General features: G+C 69.1%; 7 pseudogenes; all 7 read right to left on the minus strand.

Annotated features, from left to right (window-relative positions):
• Positions 1-2,002: 2,002 nt before the first annotated feature.
• Positions 2,003-2,122, minus strand: LOC148756264 (5S ribosomal RNA; annotated as a pseudogene).
• A 2,048-nt stretch (positions 2,123-4,170) lies between these two features.
• On the minus strand, positions 4,171-4,290 carry LOC148756265 (5S ribosomal RNA; annotated as a pseudogene).
• A 1,603-nt stretch (positions 4,291-5,893) lies between these two features.
• Positions 5,894-6,013, minus strand: LOC148756266 (5S ribosomal RNA; annotated as a pseudogene).
• A 2,330-nt stretch (positions 6,014-8,343) lies between these two features.
• Positions 8,344-8,463, minus strand: LOC148756267 (5S ribosomal RNA; annotated as a pseudogene).
• Positions 8,464-10,511: 2,048 nt separating this feature from the next.
• Positions 10,512-10,631, minus strand: LOC148756268 (5S ribosomal RNA; annotated as a pseudogene).
• A 1,601-nt stretch (positions 10,632-12,232) lies between these two features.
• On the minus strand, positions 12,233-12,352 carry LOC148756269 (5S ribosomal RNA; annotated as a pseudogene).
• A 2,330-nt stretch (positions 12,353-14,682) lies between these two features.
• Positions 14,683-14,802, minus strand: LOC148756270 (5S ribosomal RNA; annotated as a pseudogene).
• Between the last annotated feature and the right edge of the window lie 229 nt (positions 14,803-15,031).

Here is a 15,031-nt window from a genome sequence, read left to right on the forward strand (position 1 = left end):
ACAACCGCACACCCCCCTTGCTGCTGTGCTGTCCCCACCTCTCAGGGCCACCGAGGGGGTCGCAGGGTCCTCTCAGTCCCCTCCACCCTAGGGACGTGCAACCCAGGCCCTGGCCCTGGCCGGCCCCACCCACTGGCCCAAAGCCAGGGAGAGCCACCCGCCACCAGGGGGCAGCACCTCCAGTCTGCCGCCACCCTTCCTCACACAGCCTTCTTTCTGGGTTCTCGCCCCTCGTCAGCGACCGGCGTCCCGCCCGATCACTGTTCACTTCACTGGCTACACGTCACCTCTCCTGACCCAGGGAGGTGAGAGAGAGGATGAGAGAAGGCCAGAGACGGAGCAAGAGAGAGGCGGAGAGAGACAGACGGGGACTGTGCGGACAGACTCGCAGAGAGCACTCTCCAGGCTCTGGGCCTCGCGTGGAGGGGTGCTGCGTGCGGGCTGCATGGATATCAGCTGTGACCGCTTGGCCATCAGCTGTTGCCAGTTGGCCATTGGCCACCGGCAGAGCTGCGGTGGCCAAGCTAGGAAGCGCGGATTGTGGACTGCAAATTGCAGAGGGGCGCGGACTGCAGTTGGCCGGCTTGGTGGGTCGGTAGGTTGGTGGGTCTGTTGGTTGGCAGAGAATCGGCCGGCAGGCTGGGGATCGGGCGGCTCTCCGGCTTGCCGAGTCTCCAAGCCAGCCGCCCGTGAGACATGGTGCTATGAGCCCCCTATCCGTGGTCTGTTGGTGTTCCCTCTTGGCCTCGCCAAATCCTGCATTCTTGTGCGGGCAGAGGGGCTAGAGTCCCCGCAGGACAGGGACAGACAGACAGAACGGGAGGAGGAGTAAGAGGGAGCGAGATGGAAATATGCTCGTATATGTACATGTATGTATCTAGACATACAGAGAGACATGGACAGAGACAGAGAAAGAGGGGGCTGGCACGCGGGGAGAGAGTTCCTGAGCCAGAGCCAGAGCCCAACAGGCACGTCACAGAGCCCGACGGATATGGGGTGGGGGAGGGTGTGAGGGACGCACAGGCGGGCACACGGACTGTTACAGACGCACTGAGGCTGTGTTGAAGTGGCAGCTCCTCCACCGGAGTGTGGTCGTGCCCGGGGCTGGGCTCCGCTAAGGAGGCATTGCCCTGGCGTTGGCAGTCACCATTGAAGCCTCCGGGGCGGGCCGCCAGGGTCTCCGGAGGGCCTGTGGTCTCTGAGCCCCGCCCAGGCACCCGCCCGCGGGAGGAGAGTGGCAGCCCCCAGGCACCCTGGTTGTGAGGGTTGTGCGCCTGCGTGCCTGCTCTGCCCTTGTGGTGGTCTCCCCCGGAGTCGATGGCGCGTGGTGTGTTGGGGTGCTGCTCCCGCCGTCCCCTGGTTTGTCCCGGCTCTTTGTGCCCTGTGTTTCAGGGACACCGTGGCCGGCGGGAAGGGAGGGCTCCTGGCTCTTGTGGGAGACGGGAGGGGCGCGCGGGGGTGTGGGGCGAGGTGCCTGCCAGCGGAGACAGAAGACTCCGGTGGGGCGGGGCGGGTGGGCGTCCCGTTTGCCCGAGGACACGCCGATCCTGTGTGTCGGGTCCCGGGGGCAGGCGCAGGGATGGGCGTGCCCTGGGCTCGGGCCGAGGTGCAAAGCACCGGCACGTCCTGGGATGGAGAGAGCCTGGTGGAGGCCTGCGCCGGCAGGCAGCCCTGGGCTTGGGCGTTGGGGGTTGCGGCGGCGGCAGGGTCGGGGAGCGAGAGGGAGCCCTGCGATGGCGGTGGCGGCGGCGGCGGCGACCGAGACGCGGCTGACTGCTGCAGGCTGACGGCCTGCCTCGGCGAAGAGCACTAAGAAGAGGGAGTGGGGGGGAGCCCTGGCCGACAGGCCTGGTGTGCGGCCGGGGATGCGAGCTTGTAGTGCCGGGCGACTGACCCTCCTCTGGCCAGGGGGACCTTCGGCTGCCTGGGCGGCTGCAGAGGGGCAAAGGGCGGCAGGGGTTCGGAGGGAGCCACGCCGGGGCGGCGGCGCAAAAGGAGAGGCGAGCAAAAGCCTGCAGCTATTCCCAGGCGGTCTCCCATCCAAGTACTAACCAGGCCCCTCCCTGCTTAGCTCCCGAGATCAGAGGAGATCGGGCGCGTTCAGGGTGGTATGGCCGTAGACGCTGGGACCCGGCTCCCCGCGCCCCAAGAGCCTGCTCCCGGCCTGCCTCTGACCGCGCGCCGTGCTGCTGGGCCGCTAGGGTGGCGAGCACGTCTGCCTGAGCGCCTGCCGCCCGCTCCCCGCCTCCTCCGGACGCCGCTGGTGTGGGCGACGGGCTACTCCTGGCCCGCAGCGAGGCCCCTTCGCGCCCCCCAGTGGCTCCACGGGCCTCTGTCACTTCCCTGACTGTGACATATGTCTGGGCGCCCTGGCATCCTGGGCCTCCCCAGGCCCCGAAGGGCTTTCACCCCGCCCCCCTACCCCAACCCCTCTCATCTCCCCCCAGCCCCACAACCGCACACCCCCCTTGCTGCTGTGCTGTCCCCACCTCTCAGGGCCACCGAGGGGGTCGCAGGGTCCTCTCAGTCCCCTCCGGCCCTAGGGACGTGCAACCCAGGCCCTGGCCCTGACCGGACCCATCCACAGGCCCAAAGCCAGGGAGAGCCACCCGCGCCACCAGGGTGCAGCATCTCCAGTCTGCAGCCACCCTTCGTCACAAGCCTTCAGTCTGGGCCCTGGAACCCTCGTCAGCGACCGGAGCCCCGCCCGATGTCCGGTCCCTTCACTGTCTACACGTCACCTCTCCTGACCCAGGGAGGTGAGAGAGAGGATGAGAGAAGGCCAGAGACGGAGCAAGAGAGAGGCGGAGAGAGACAGACGGGGACTGTGGGGACAGACTCGCAGAGAGCACTCTCCAGGCTCTGGGCCTCGCGTGGAGGGGTGCTGCTTGGGGGCTGCATGGTCATCAGCTGTGACCGCTTGGCCATCAGCTGTTGCCAGTTGGCCACTGGCCACCGGAGGAGCTGCGGTGGCCAAGCTAGGAAGCGCGGATGGTGGACTGCAAATTGCAGAGGGGCGCGGATTGCAGTGGGCCCGCTTGGCGGGTCGACGGGCGGTGTGTCGGTGGGTTGGCAGAGAAGCGGCCGACAGGTTGGGGATCGGGCGGCTCCGGCTTGCCGTGTCTCCGAGCCAGCCGCCCGTGAGACATAGTGCTATGAGCCCCCTATCCGTGGCTCTGTTGGTGTTCCCTCTTGGCCTCGCCATATCCTGCGTTCTTGTGCGGGCAGAGGGACTAGAGTCCCCGCAGGACAGGGACCGACAGAGAGAACGGGAGGAGGAGAAAGAGGGAGCGAGATCGAAATATACACCTATATGTACCTGTATGTACCTAGACATACAGAGAGACATGGACAGAGACAGAGAAAGAGGGGGCTGGCACGCGGGGAGAGAGCTCCTGAGCCAGAGCCAGAGCCCAACAGGCACGTCACAGAGCCAGAGAGACATGGGGTGGGGGAGGGGGGAGGGACGCACAAGCGGGCACACGGACTGGGACAGACGCACTGACGCTGCTTTGAAGTGGCAGCTTCTCAACCGAAGTGTGGTCATGCCCGTGGCTGGGCTCCACTAAGGAGGCAGTGCCCGGGCATTGAAAGTCACCCTTGAAGCCCCCGGGCCGGGCGGGAGGGCCAGTGGGCTCCGAGCCCCGCCCAGGAACCCCCCGCCCCGCGGGAGGAGAGTGGCAGCCCACAGGCACCCTGGTTGAGAGTGTTGTGTGCCTGCGTGCCTGCACTTCCCCTTGTGGTGGTCTCTCCTGGAGTCCGAGGGCGTGCGGTGTGTTGGGGTGCTGCTCCCTCAGTCCCCTGCTTTGTCCCGGCTCTTTGTACCCTGTGTGTTGGGGCCACTGCGGGAAGGGAGGGTTCCTGGCTCTTGTGGGCGATGGGAGGGGGCGCGCGGGGGTGTGGGGAGAGGTGCCTGCCGGCGGAGACACAGGCTCGGCTAACTGCTGCTGGCTGACTGCCTGCCTCAGCGAAGAGGACTAAGAAGAGGGTGTGGGGGTGAGCCCTGGCCGACGGGCCTGGTGTGCGGCCGGGGCTGCCAGCTTGTAGCGCCGGGTGGCTGACCGGCCTCTGGCCAGGGGGAACTTCGGCTGGATGGGCGGCTGCAGAGGGGCAAGGGGCGGCAGGGGTTCGGAGGGAGCCACGCAGGGGCGGCGGCGCAAAAGGAGAGGCGAGCAAAAGCCTACAGGTATTCCCAGGCGGTCTCCCATCCAAGCACTAACCAGGCCCCTCCCTGCTTAGCTCCCGAGATCAGAGGAGATCGGGCGCGTTCAGGGTGGTATGGCCATAGACGATGGGACTCGGCTCCCCGCGCCCCAAGAGCCTGCTCCCGGCCTACCTCGTGAGCGCCCGCCATGCAGATGCGCGGCTCCGGTGGCGAGCATCGACCTGCTGGCCGGCTCTGCCAGCACCGCGTCCCCCCCCCCCCAGTCCGGCTCCCCGCCTCTTCCGAATGCCCCTGGCGTGGGCGGCGGGCTACTCCTGGCCGGCAGCGAGGCCCCTTCGCGCCACCCGAGGCTCCATGGGACACTGCCACTTCCCTGATGGTGCCAGAAGTCGTGGAACTCTGGCATCCTGGGACTCCCCGGACCCAGACCGCCATACACCCCGCCCCCCTACCGCCACCAGGTTTACCAACAACCGCACCCCCAAGGCTGGGGGAGGCCTGCACCAGCAGGCAACCCTGGGCTTGGGAGTTGTGGGAGGACCCCGCGGCGGCGGCTTGGGCGGCTGCGGAGGGGGGGGGCTGCGGCGGCGGCGGCGGCGGCGGCGGCGGCGGCAGCAGCGGCGGCGGGGGACGCGGCGGAGGCGAGGGAGGGTGGGGAGGTAGGCGATGGCAACCGCGAGGATGGCGCCAGGGCGGCGATGGCGGTGGCGACAATGGGGGCTTTGACGGTGGGCGCTGGGGCACGGGGGTCGATGGCGGCGGCGGCGGCGGCGGCGGCGGCGGCGGAGGAGGAGGCCGGGAGAGCAGAGGCGGGAGATTGAGGGAGTATGGCGATGGTGGCGGCGGCGGGCCTGGGGCGGGGGCGGGGGAGATGGCGGTGCAGGAGGCGGGGAGAGCAGAGGAGGGAGATTGAGGGAGTGCGGCAATGGCGGCAGCGGGGGCGGGGGTGGGGAAGAGGGCAGCACTGGCGGCGGGGGTGGGGAGCGCGGTGCTGGCGGCCGAGGGGGGGAGAGCAGAGGAGGGAGTTTGAGGGAGTACGGCGATGGCGGCAGCGGGGGCGGGGAGGGGGCGAGGGCAGCGCTGGCGGAGGGGGTGGGGAGCGCGGTGATCGCGGCGGCGGCGGCGGGAGAAGCGGGGGCTGATCGCGAGCAGCGATGGCGGCGGCGGCGGCGGCGGCGTCGGCTGCGGCGCGGGAGGGTTGCGAGGTCGGCGATGGAGGCGGCGGCAGCGTTGGGGGCTGTGTCGGCGGGCGCTGGGCGCGGGGAGGGTTGGCGCCGGCGGCGGCGGTAGCGGGGAAGAGGGCGGTGCTGGCGGCGGAGGAGGGGAGAGCAGAGGCGGGAGATTGAAGCAGTACAGCCATGGCGGTGGCGAGGGCGGGGGCAGGGGTGAGGTCAGCGCTGGAGGGGGGTGTGGGGAGCGCGGTGATGGCGGCGGATTAGGCGGTGGCGGCGGGGGCGAGGGCAGCGCTGTTGGCGGTGGCGGCGATCGAAGGTCGGCGAAGGGATCGAGATGACAGCCTCCGGGACTGAAGAGGACTGAGAAGAGGGTGTGCGGGGGAGCCCTGGCCGACGGGCCTGGTGTGCGGCCGGGGCTGCCAGCTTGTAGTGCCTGGCGGCTAACCCTCTGCTGGTCAGGGGGGCCTTCGGCTGGCTGGGCGGCTGCAGAGAGGCAAGGGGCGGCAGGGGTTCGGAGGGAGCCACGCCGGGGCCGCGGCGCAAAAGGAGAGGCGAGCAAAAGCCTGCAGCTATTCCCAGGCGGTCTCCCATCCAAGTACTAACCAGGCCCCTCCCTGCTTAGCTCCCGAGATCAGACGAGATCTGGCGCGTGCAGGGTGGTGTGGCCTTAGGCGCTGGGACCCGGCTCCCGGCACTCCAAGAGCCTGCTCCCGACCTGCTTCTGAGCGCACGCCATGCTGCTGGGCCGCTCGGGTGGCGAGCATGTCTGCCCGAGCGCCTCCCGCCAGCTCCCCGCCTCCTCCAGACGCCGCTGGTGTGGGCGACGGGCTCCTCCTGGCCCGCAGCGAGGCCCCTTCGCGCCCCCCAGTGGCTCTAACGGGCCTCTGTCACTTCCCTGACTGTGACATATGTCTGGGCGCCCTGGCATCCTGGGCCTCCCCAGGCCCCGAAGGGCTTTTACCCCGCCCCCCTACCCCAACCCCTCTCATCTCCCCCCAGCCCCACAACCGCACACCCCCCTTGCTGCTGTGCTGTCCCCACCTCTCAGGGCCACCGAGGGGGTCGCAGGGTCCTCTCAGTCCCCTCCACCCTAGGGACGTGCAACCCAGGCCCTGGCCCTGGCCGGCCCCACCCACTGGCCCAAAGCCAGGGAGAGCCACCCGCCACCAGGGGGCAGCACCTCCAGTCTGCCGCCACCCTTCCTCACACAGCCTTCTTTCTGGGTTCTCGCCCCTCGTCAGCGACCGGCGTCCCGCCCGATCACTGTTCACTTCACTGGCTACACGTCACCTCTCCTGACCCAGGGAGGTGAGAGAGAGGATGAGAGAAGGCCAGAGACGGAGCAAGAGAGAGGCGGAGAGAGACAGACGGGGACTGTGCGGACAGACTCGCAGAGAGCACTCTCCAGGCTCTGGGCCTCGCGTGGAGGGGTGCTGCGTGCGGGCTGCATGGATATCAGCTGTGACCGCTTGGCCATCAGCTGTTGCCAGTTGGCCATTGGCCACCGGCAGAGCTGCGGTGGCCAAGCTAGGAAGCGCGGATTGTGGACTGCAAATTGCAGAGGGGCGCGGACTGCAGTTGGCCGGCTTGGTGGGTCGGTAGGTTGGTGGGTCTGTTGGTTGGCAGAGAATCGGCCGGCAGGCTGGGGATCGGGCGGCTCCGGCTTGCCGAGTCTCCAAGCCAGCCGCCCGTGAGACATGGTGCTATGAGCCCCCTATCCGTGGTCTGTTGGTGTTCCCTCTTGGCCTCGCCAAATCCTGCATTCTTGTGCGGGCAGAGGGGCTAGAGTCCCCGCAGGACAGGGACAGACAGACAGAACGGGAGGAGGAGTAAGAGGGAGCGAGATGGAAATATGCTCGTATATGTACATGTATGTATCTAGACATACAGAGAGACATGGACAGAGACAGAGAAAGAGGGGGCTGGCACGCGGGGAGAGAGTTCCTGAGCCAGAGCCAGAGCCCAACAGGCACGTCACAGAGCCCGACGGATATGGGGTGGGGGAGGGTGTGAGGGACGCACAGGCGGGCACACGGACTGTTACAGACGCACTGAGGCTGTGTTGAAGTGGCAGCTCCTCCACCGGAGTGTGGTCGTGCCCGGGGCTGGGCTCCGCTAAGGAGGCATTGCCCTGGCGTTGGCAGTCACCATTGAAGCCTCCGGGGCGGGCCGCCAGGGTCTCCGGAGGGCCTGTGGTCTCTGAGCCCCGCCCAGGCACCCGCCCGCGGGAGGAGAGTGGCAGCCCCCAGGCACCCTGGTTGTGAGGGTTGTGCGCCTGCGTGCCTGCTCTGCCCTTGTGGTGGTCTCCCCCGGAGTCGATGGCGCGTGGTGTGTTGGGGTGCTGCTCCCGCCGTCCCCTGGTTTGTCCCGGCTCTTTGTGCCCTGTGTTTCAGGGACACCGTGGCCGGCGGGAAGGGAGGGCTCCTGGCTCTTGTGGGAGACGGGAGGGGCGCGCGGGGGTGTGGGGCGAGGTGCCTGCCAGCGGAGACAGAAGACTCCGGTGGGGCGGGGCGGGTGGGCGTCCCGTTTGCCCGAGGACACGCCGATCCTGTGTGTCGGGTCCCGGGGGCAGGCGCAGGGATGGGCGTGCCCTGGGCTCGGGCCGAGGTGCAAAGCACCGGCACGTCCTGGGATGGAGAGAGCCTGGTGGAGGCCTGCGCCGGCAGGCAGCCCTGGGCTTGGGCGTTGGGGGTTGCGGCGGCGGCAGGGTCGGGGAGCGAGAGGGAGCCCTGCGATGGCGGTGGCGGCGGCGGCGGCGACCGAGACGCGGCTGACTGCTGCAGGCTGACGGCCTGCCTCGGCGAAGAGCACTAAGAAGAGGGAGTGGGGGGGAGCCCTGGCCGACAGGCCTGGTGTGCGGCCGGGGATGCGAGCTTGTAGTGCCGGGCGACTGACCCTCCTCTGGCCAGGGGGACCTTCGGCTGCCTGGGCGGCTGCAGAGGGGCAAAGGGCGGCAGGGGTTCGGAGGGAGCCACGCCGGGGCGGCGGCGCAAAAGGAGAGGCGAGCAAAAGCCTGCAGCTATTCCCAGGCGGTCTCCCATCCAAGTACTAACCAGGCCCCTCCCTGCTTAGCTCCCGAGATCAGAGGAGATCGGGCGCGTTCAGGGTGGTATGGCCGTAGACGCTAGGACCCGGCTCCCCGCGCCCCAAGAGCCTGCTCCCGGCCTGCCTCTGACCGCGCGCCGTGCTGCTGGGCCGCTAGGGTGGCGAGCACGTCTGCCTGAGCGCCTGCCGCCCGCTCCCCGCCTCCTCCGGACGCCGCTGGTGTGGGCGACGGGCTACTCCTGGCCCGCAGCGAGGCCCCTTCGCGCCCCCCAGTGGCTCCACGGGCCTCTGTCACTTCCCTGACTGTGACATATGTCTGGGCGCCCTGGCATCCTGGGCCTCCCCAGGCCCCGAAGGGCTTTCACCCCGCCCCCCTACCCCAACCCCTCTCATCTCCCCCCAGCCCCACAAGCGCACACCCCCCTTGCTGCTGTGCTGTCCCCACCTCTCAGGGCCACCGAGGGGGTCGCAGGGTCCTCTCAGTCCCCTCCGGCCCTAGGAACGTGCAACCCAGGCCCTGGCCCTGACCGGACCCATCCACAGGCCCAAAGCCAGGGAGAGCCACCCGCGCCACCAGGGTGCAGCATCTCCAGTCTGCAGCCACCCTTCGTCACAAGCCTTCAGTCTGGGCCCTGGAACCCTCGTCAGCGACCGGAGCCCCGCCCGATGTCCGGTCCCTTCACTGTCTACACGTCACCTCTCCTGACCCAGGGAGGTGAGAGAGAGGATGAGAGAAGGCCAGAGACGGAGCAAGAGAGAGGCGGAGAGAGACAGACGGGGACTGTGGGGACAGACTCGCAGAGAGCACTCTCCAGGCTCTGGGCCTCGCGTGGAGGGGTGCTGCTTGGGGGCTGCATGGTCATCAGCTGTGACCGCTTGGCCATCAGCTGTTGCCAGTTGGCCACTGGCCACCGGAGGAGCTGCGGTGGCCAAGCTAGGAAGCGCGGATGGTGGACTGCAAATTGCAGAGGGGCGCGGATTGCAGTGGGCCCGCTTGGCGGGTCGACGGGCGGTGTGTCGGTGGGTTGGCAGAGAAGCGGCCGACAGGTTGGGGATCGGGCGGCTCCGGCTTGCCGTGTCTCCGAGCCAGCCGCCCGTGAGACATAGTGCTATGAGCCCCCTATCCGTGGCTCTGTTGGTGTTCCCTCTTGGCCTCGCCATATCCTGCGTTCTTGTGCGGGCAGAGGGACTAGAGTCCCCGCAGGACAGGGACCGACAGAGAGAACGGGAGGAGGAGAAAGAGGGAGCGAGATCGAAATATACACCTATATGTACCTGTATGTACCTAGACATACAGAGAGACATGGACAGAGACAGAGAAAGAGGGGGCTGGCACGCGGGGAGAGAGCTCCTGAGCCAGAGCCAGAGCCCAACAGGCACGTCACAGAGCCAGAGAGACATGGGGTGGGGGAGGGGGGAGGGACGCACAAGCGGGCACACGGACTGGGACAGACGCACTGACGCTGCTTTGAAGTGGCAGCTTCTCAACCGAAGTGTGGTCATGCCCGTGGCTGGGCTCCACTAAGGAGGCAGTGCCCGGGCATTGAAAGTCACCCTTGAAGCCCCCGGGCCGGGCGGGAGGGCCAGTGGGCTCCGAGCCCCGCCCAGGAACCCCCCGCCCCGCGGGAGGAGAGTGGCAGCCCACAGGCACCCTGGTTGAGAGTGTTGTGTGCCTGCGTGCCTGCACTTCCCCTTGTGGTGGTCTCTCCTGGAGTCCGAGGGCGTGCGGTGTGTTGGGGTGCTGCTCCCTCAGTCCCCTGCTTTGTCCCGGCTCTTTGTACCCTGTGTGTTGGGGCCACTGCGGGAAGGGAGGGTTCCTGGCTCTTGTGGGCGATGGGAGGGGGCGCGCGGGGGTGTGGGGAGAGGTGCCTGCCGGCGGAGACACAGGCTCGGCTAACTGCTGCTGGCTGACTGCCTGCCTCAGCGAAGAGGACTAAGAAGAGGGTGTGGGGGTGAGCCCTGGCCGACGGGCCTGGTGTGCGGCCGGGGCTGCCAGCTTGTAGCGCCGGGTGGCTGACCGGCCTCTGGCCAGGGGGAACTTCGGCTGGATGGGCGGCTGCAGAGGGGCAAGGGGCGGCAGGGGTTCGGAGGGAGCCACGCAGGGGCGGCGGCGCAAAAGGAGAGGCGAGCAAAAGCCTACAGGTATTCCCAGGCGGTCTCCCATCCAAGCACTAACCAGGCCCCTCCCTGCTTAGCTCCCGAGATCAGAGGAGATCGGGCGCGTTCAGGGTGGTATGGCCATAGACGATGGGACTCGGCTCCCCGCGCCCCAAGAGCCTGCTCCCGGCCTGCCTCGTGAGCGCCCGCCATGCAGATGCGCGGCTCCGGTGGCGAGCATCGACCTGCTGGCCGGCTCTGCCAGCACCGCGTCCCCCCCCCCCAGTCCGGCTCCCCGCCTCTTCCGAATGCCCCTGGCGTGGGCGGCGGGCTACTCCTGGCCGGCAGCGAGGCCCCTTCGCGCCACCCGAGGCTCCATGGGACACTGCCACTTCCCTGATGGTGCCAGAAGTCGTGGAACTCTGGCATCCTGGGACTCCCCGGACCCAGACCGCCATACACCCCGCCCCCCTACCGCCACCAGGTTTACCAACAACCGCACCCCCAAGGCTGGGGGAGGCCTGCACCAGCAGGCAACCCTGGGCTTGGGAGTTGTGGGAGGACCCCGCGGCGGCGGCTTGGGCGGCTGCGGGGGGGGGGGCTGCGGCGGCGGCGGCGGCGGCGGCGGCGGCAGCAGCGGCGGCGGGGGACGCGGCGGAGGCGAGGGAGGGTGGGGAGGTAGGCGATGGCAACCGCGAGGATGGCGCCAGGGCGGCGATGGCGGTGGCGACAATGGGGGCTTTGACGGTGGGCGCTGGGGCACGGGGGTCGATGGCGGCGGCGGCGGCGGCGGCGGCGGCGGCGGGGGCGGAGGAGGCCGGGAGAGCAGAGGCGGGAGATTGAGGGAGTATGGCGATGGTGGCGGAGGCGGGCCTGGGGCGGGGGCGGGGGAGATGGCGGTGCAGGAGGCGGGGAGAGCAGAGGAGGGAGATTGAGGGAGTGCGGCAATGGCGGCAGCGGGGGCGGGGGTGGGGAAGAGGGCAGCACTGGCGGCGGGGGTGGGGAGCGCGGTGCTGGCGGCCGAGGGGGGGAGAGCAGAGGAGGGAGTTTGAGGGAGTACGGCGATGGCGGCAGCGGGGGCGGGGAGGGGGCGAGGGCAGCGCTGGCGGAGGGGGTGGGGAGCGCGGTGATCGCGGCGGCGGCGGCGGGAGAAGCGGGGGCTGATCGCGAGCAGCGATGGCGGCGGCGGCGGCGGCGGCGTCGGCTGCGGCGCGGGAGGGTTGCGAGGTCGGCGATGGAGGCGGCGGCAGCGTTGGGGGCTGTGTCGGCGGGCGCTGGGCGCGGGGAGGGTTGGCGCCGGCGGCGGCGGTAGCGGGGAAGAGGGCGGTGCTGGCGGCGGAGGAGGGGAGAGCAGAGGCGGGAGATTGAAGCAGTACAGCCATGGCGGTGGCGAGGGCGGGGGCAGGGGTGAGGTCAGCGCTGGAGGGGGGTGTGGGGAGCGCGGTGATGGCGGCGGATTAGGCGGTGGCGGCGGGGGCGAGGGCAGCGCTGTTGGCGGTGGCGGCGATCGAAGGTCGGCGAAGGGATCGAGATGACAGCCTCCGGGACTGAAGAGGACTGAGAAGAGGGTGTGCGGGGGAGCCCTGGCCGACGGGCCTGGTGTGCGGCCGGGGCTGCCAGCTTGTAGTGCCTGGCGGCTAACCCTCTGCTGGTCAGGGGGGCCTTCGGCTGGCTGGGCGGCTGCAGAGAGGCAAGGGGCGGCAGGGGTTCGGAGGGAGCCACGCCGGGGCCGCGGCGCAAAAGGAGAGGCGAGCAAAAGCCTGCAGCTATTCCCAGGCGGTCTCCCATCCAAGTACTAACCAGGCCCCTCCCTGCTTAGCTCCCGAGATCAGACGAGATCTGGCGCGTGCAGGGTGGTGTGGCCTTAGGCGCTGGGACCCGGCTCCCGGCACTCCAAGAGCCTGCTCCCGACCTGCTTCTGAGCGCACGCCATGCTGCTGGGCCGCTCGGGTGGCGAGCATGTCTGCCCGAGCGCCTCCCGCCAGCTCCCCGCCTCCTCCAGACGCCGCTGGTGTGGGCGACGGGCTCCTCCTGGCCCGCAGCGAGGCCCCTTCGCGCCCCCCAGTGGCTCTAACGGGCCTCTGTCACTTCCCTGACTGTGACATATGTCTGGGCGCCCTGGCATCCTGGGCCTCCCCAGGCCCCGAAGGGCTTTCACCCCGCCCCCCTACCCCAACCCCTCTCATCTCCCCCCAGCCCCACAACCGCACACCCCCCTTGCTGCTGTGCTGTCCCCACCTCTCAGGGCCACCGAGGGGGTCGCAGGGTCCTCTCAGTCCCCTCCACCCTAGGGACGTGCAACCCAGGCCCTGGCCCTGGCCGGCCCCACCCACTGGCCCAAAGCCAGGGAGAGCCACCCGCCACCAGGGGGCAGCACCTCCAGTCTGCCGCCACCCTTCCTCACACAGCCTTCTTTCTGGGTTCTCGCCCCTCGTCAGCGACCGGCGTCCCGCCCGATCACTGTTCACTTCACTGGCTACACGTCACCTCTCCTGACCCAGGGAGGTGAGAGAGAGGATGAGAGAAGGCCAGAGACGGAGCAAGAGAGAGGCGGAGAGAGACAGACGGGGACTGTGTGGACAGACTCGCAGAGAGCACTCTCCAGGCTCTGGGCCTCGCGTGGAGGGGTGCTGCGTGCGGGCTGCATGGATATCAGCTGTGACCGCTTGGCCATCAGCTGTTGCCAGTTGGCCATTGGCCACCGGCAGAGCTGCGGTGGCCAAGCTAGGAAGCGCGGATTGTGGACTGCAAATTGCAGAGGGGCGCGGACTGCAGTTGGCCGGCTTGGTGGGTCGGTAGGTTGGTGGGTCTGTTGGTTGGCAGAGAATCGGCCGGCAGGCTGGGGATCGGGCGGCTCCGGCTTGCCGAGTCTCCAAGCCAGCCGCCCGTGAGACATGGTGCTATGAGCCCCCTATCCGTGGTCTGTTGGTGTTCCCTCTTGGCCTCGCCAAATCCTGCATTCTTGTGCGGGCAGAGGGGCTAGAGTCCCCGCAGGACAGGGACAGACAGACAGAACGGGAGGAGGAGTAAGAGGGAGCGAGATGGAAATATGCTCGTATATGTACATGTATGTATCTAGACATACAGAGAGACATGGACAGAGACAGAGAAAGAGGGGGCTGGCACGCGGGGAGAGAGTTCCTGAGCCAGAGCCAGAGCCCAACAGGCACGTCACAGAGCCCGACGGATATGGGGTGGGGGAGGGTGTGAGGGACGCACAGGCGGGCACACGGACTGTTACAGACGCACTGAGGCTGTGTTGAAGTGGCAGCTCCTCCACCGGAGTGTGGTCGTGCCCGGGGCTGGGCTCCGCTAAGGAGGCATTGCCCTGGCGTTGGCAGTCACCATTGAAGCCTCCGGGGCGGGCCGCCAGGGTCTCCGGAGGGCCTGTGGTCTCTGAGCCCCGCCCAGGCACCCGCCCGCGGGAGGAGAGTGGCAGCCCCCAGGCACCCTGGTTGTGAGGGTTGTGCGCCTGCGTGCCTGCTCTGCCCTTGTGGTGGTCTCCCCCGGAGTCGATGGCGCGTGGTGTGTTGGGGTGCTGCTCCCGCCGTCCCCTGGTTTGTCCCGGCTCTTTGTGCCCTGTGTTTCAGGGACACCGTGGCCGGCGGGAAGGGAGGGCTCCTGGCTCTTGTGGGAGACGGGAGGGGCGCGCGGGGGTGTGGGGCGAGGTGCCTGCCAGCGGAGACAGAAGACTCCGGTGGGGCGGGGCGGGTGGGCGTCCCGTTTGCCCGAGGACACGCCGATCCTGTGTGTCGGGTCCCGGGGGCAGGCGCAGGGATGGGCGTGCCCTGGGCTCGGGCCGAGGTGCAAAGCACCGGCACGTCCTGGGATGGAGAGAGCCTGGTGGAGGCCTGCGCCGGCAGGCAGCCCTGGGCTTGGGCGTTGGGGGTTGCGGCGGCGGCAGGGTCGGGGAGCGAGAGGGAGCCCTGCGATGGCGGTGGCGGCGGCGGCGGCGACCGAGACGCGGCTGACTGCTGCAGGCTGACGGCCTGCCTCGGCGAAGAGCACTAAGAAGAGGGAGTGGGGGGGAGCCCTGGCCGACAGGCCTGGTGTGCGGCCGGGGATGCGAGCTTGTAGTGCCGGGCGACTGACCCTCCTCTGGCCAGGGGGACCTTCGGCTGCCTGGGCGGCTGCAGAGGGGCAAAGGGCGGCAGGGGTTCGGAGGGAGCCACGCCGGGGCGGCGGCGCAAAAGGAGAGGCGAGCAAAAGCCTGCAGCTATTCCCAGGCGGTCTCCCATCCAAGTACTAACCAGGCCCCTCCCTGCTTAGCTCCCGAGATCAGAGGAGATCGGGCGCGTTCAGGGTGGTATGGCCGTAGACGCTGGGACCCGGCTCCCCGCGCCCCAAGAGCCTGCTCCCGGCCTGCCTCTGACCGCGCGCCGTGCTGCTGGGCCGCTAGGGTGGCGAGCACGTCTGCCTGAGCGCCTGCCGCCCGCTCCCCGCCTCCTCCGGACGCCGCTGGTGTGGGCGACGGGCTACTCCTGGCCCGCAGCGAGGCCCCTTCGCGCCCCCCAGTGGCTCCACGGGCCTCTGTCACTTCCCTGACTGT

This window comes from Rhinolophus sinicus, chromosome 12 (assembly GCF_057876585.1).
Source record: "Rhinolophus sinicus isolate RSI-liver-muscle chromosome 12, RSI-T2T, whole genome shotgun sequence".
Taxonomy (NCBI): Eukaryota; Metazoa; Chordata; class Mammalia; order Chiroptera; family Rhinolophidae; genus Rhinolophus; species Rhinolophus sinicus.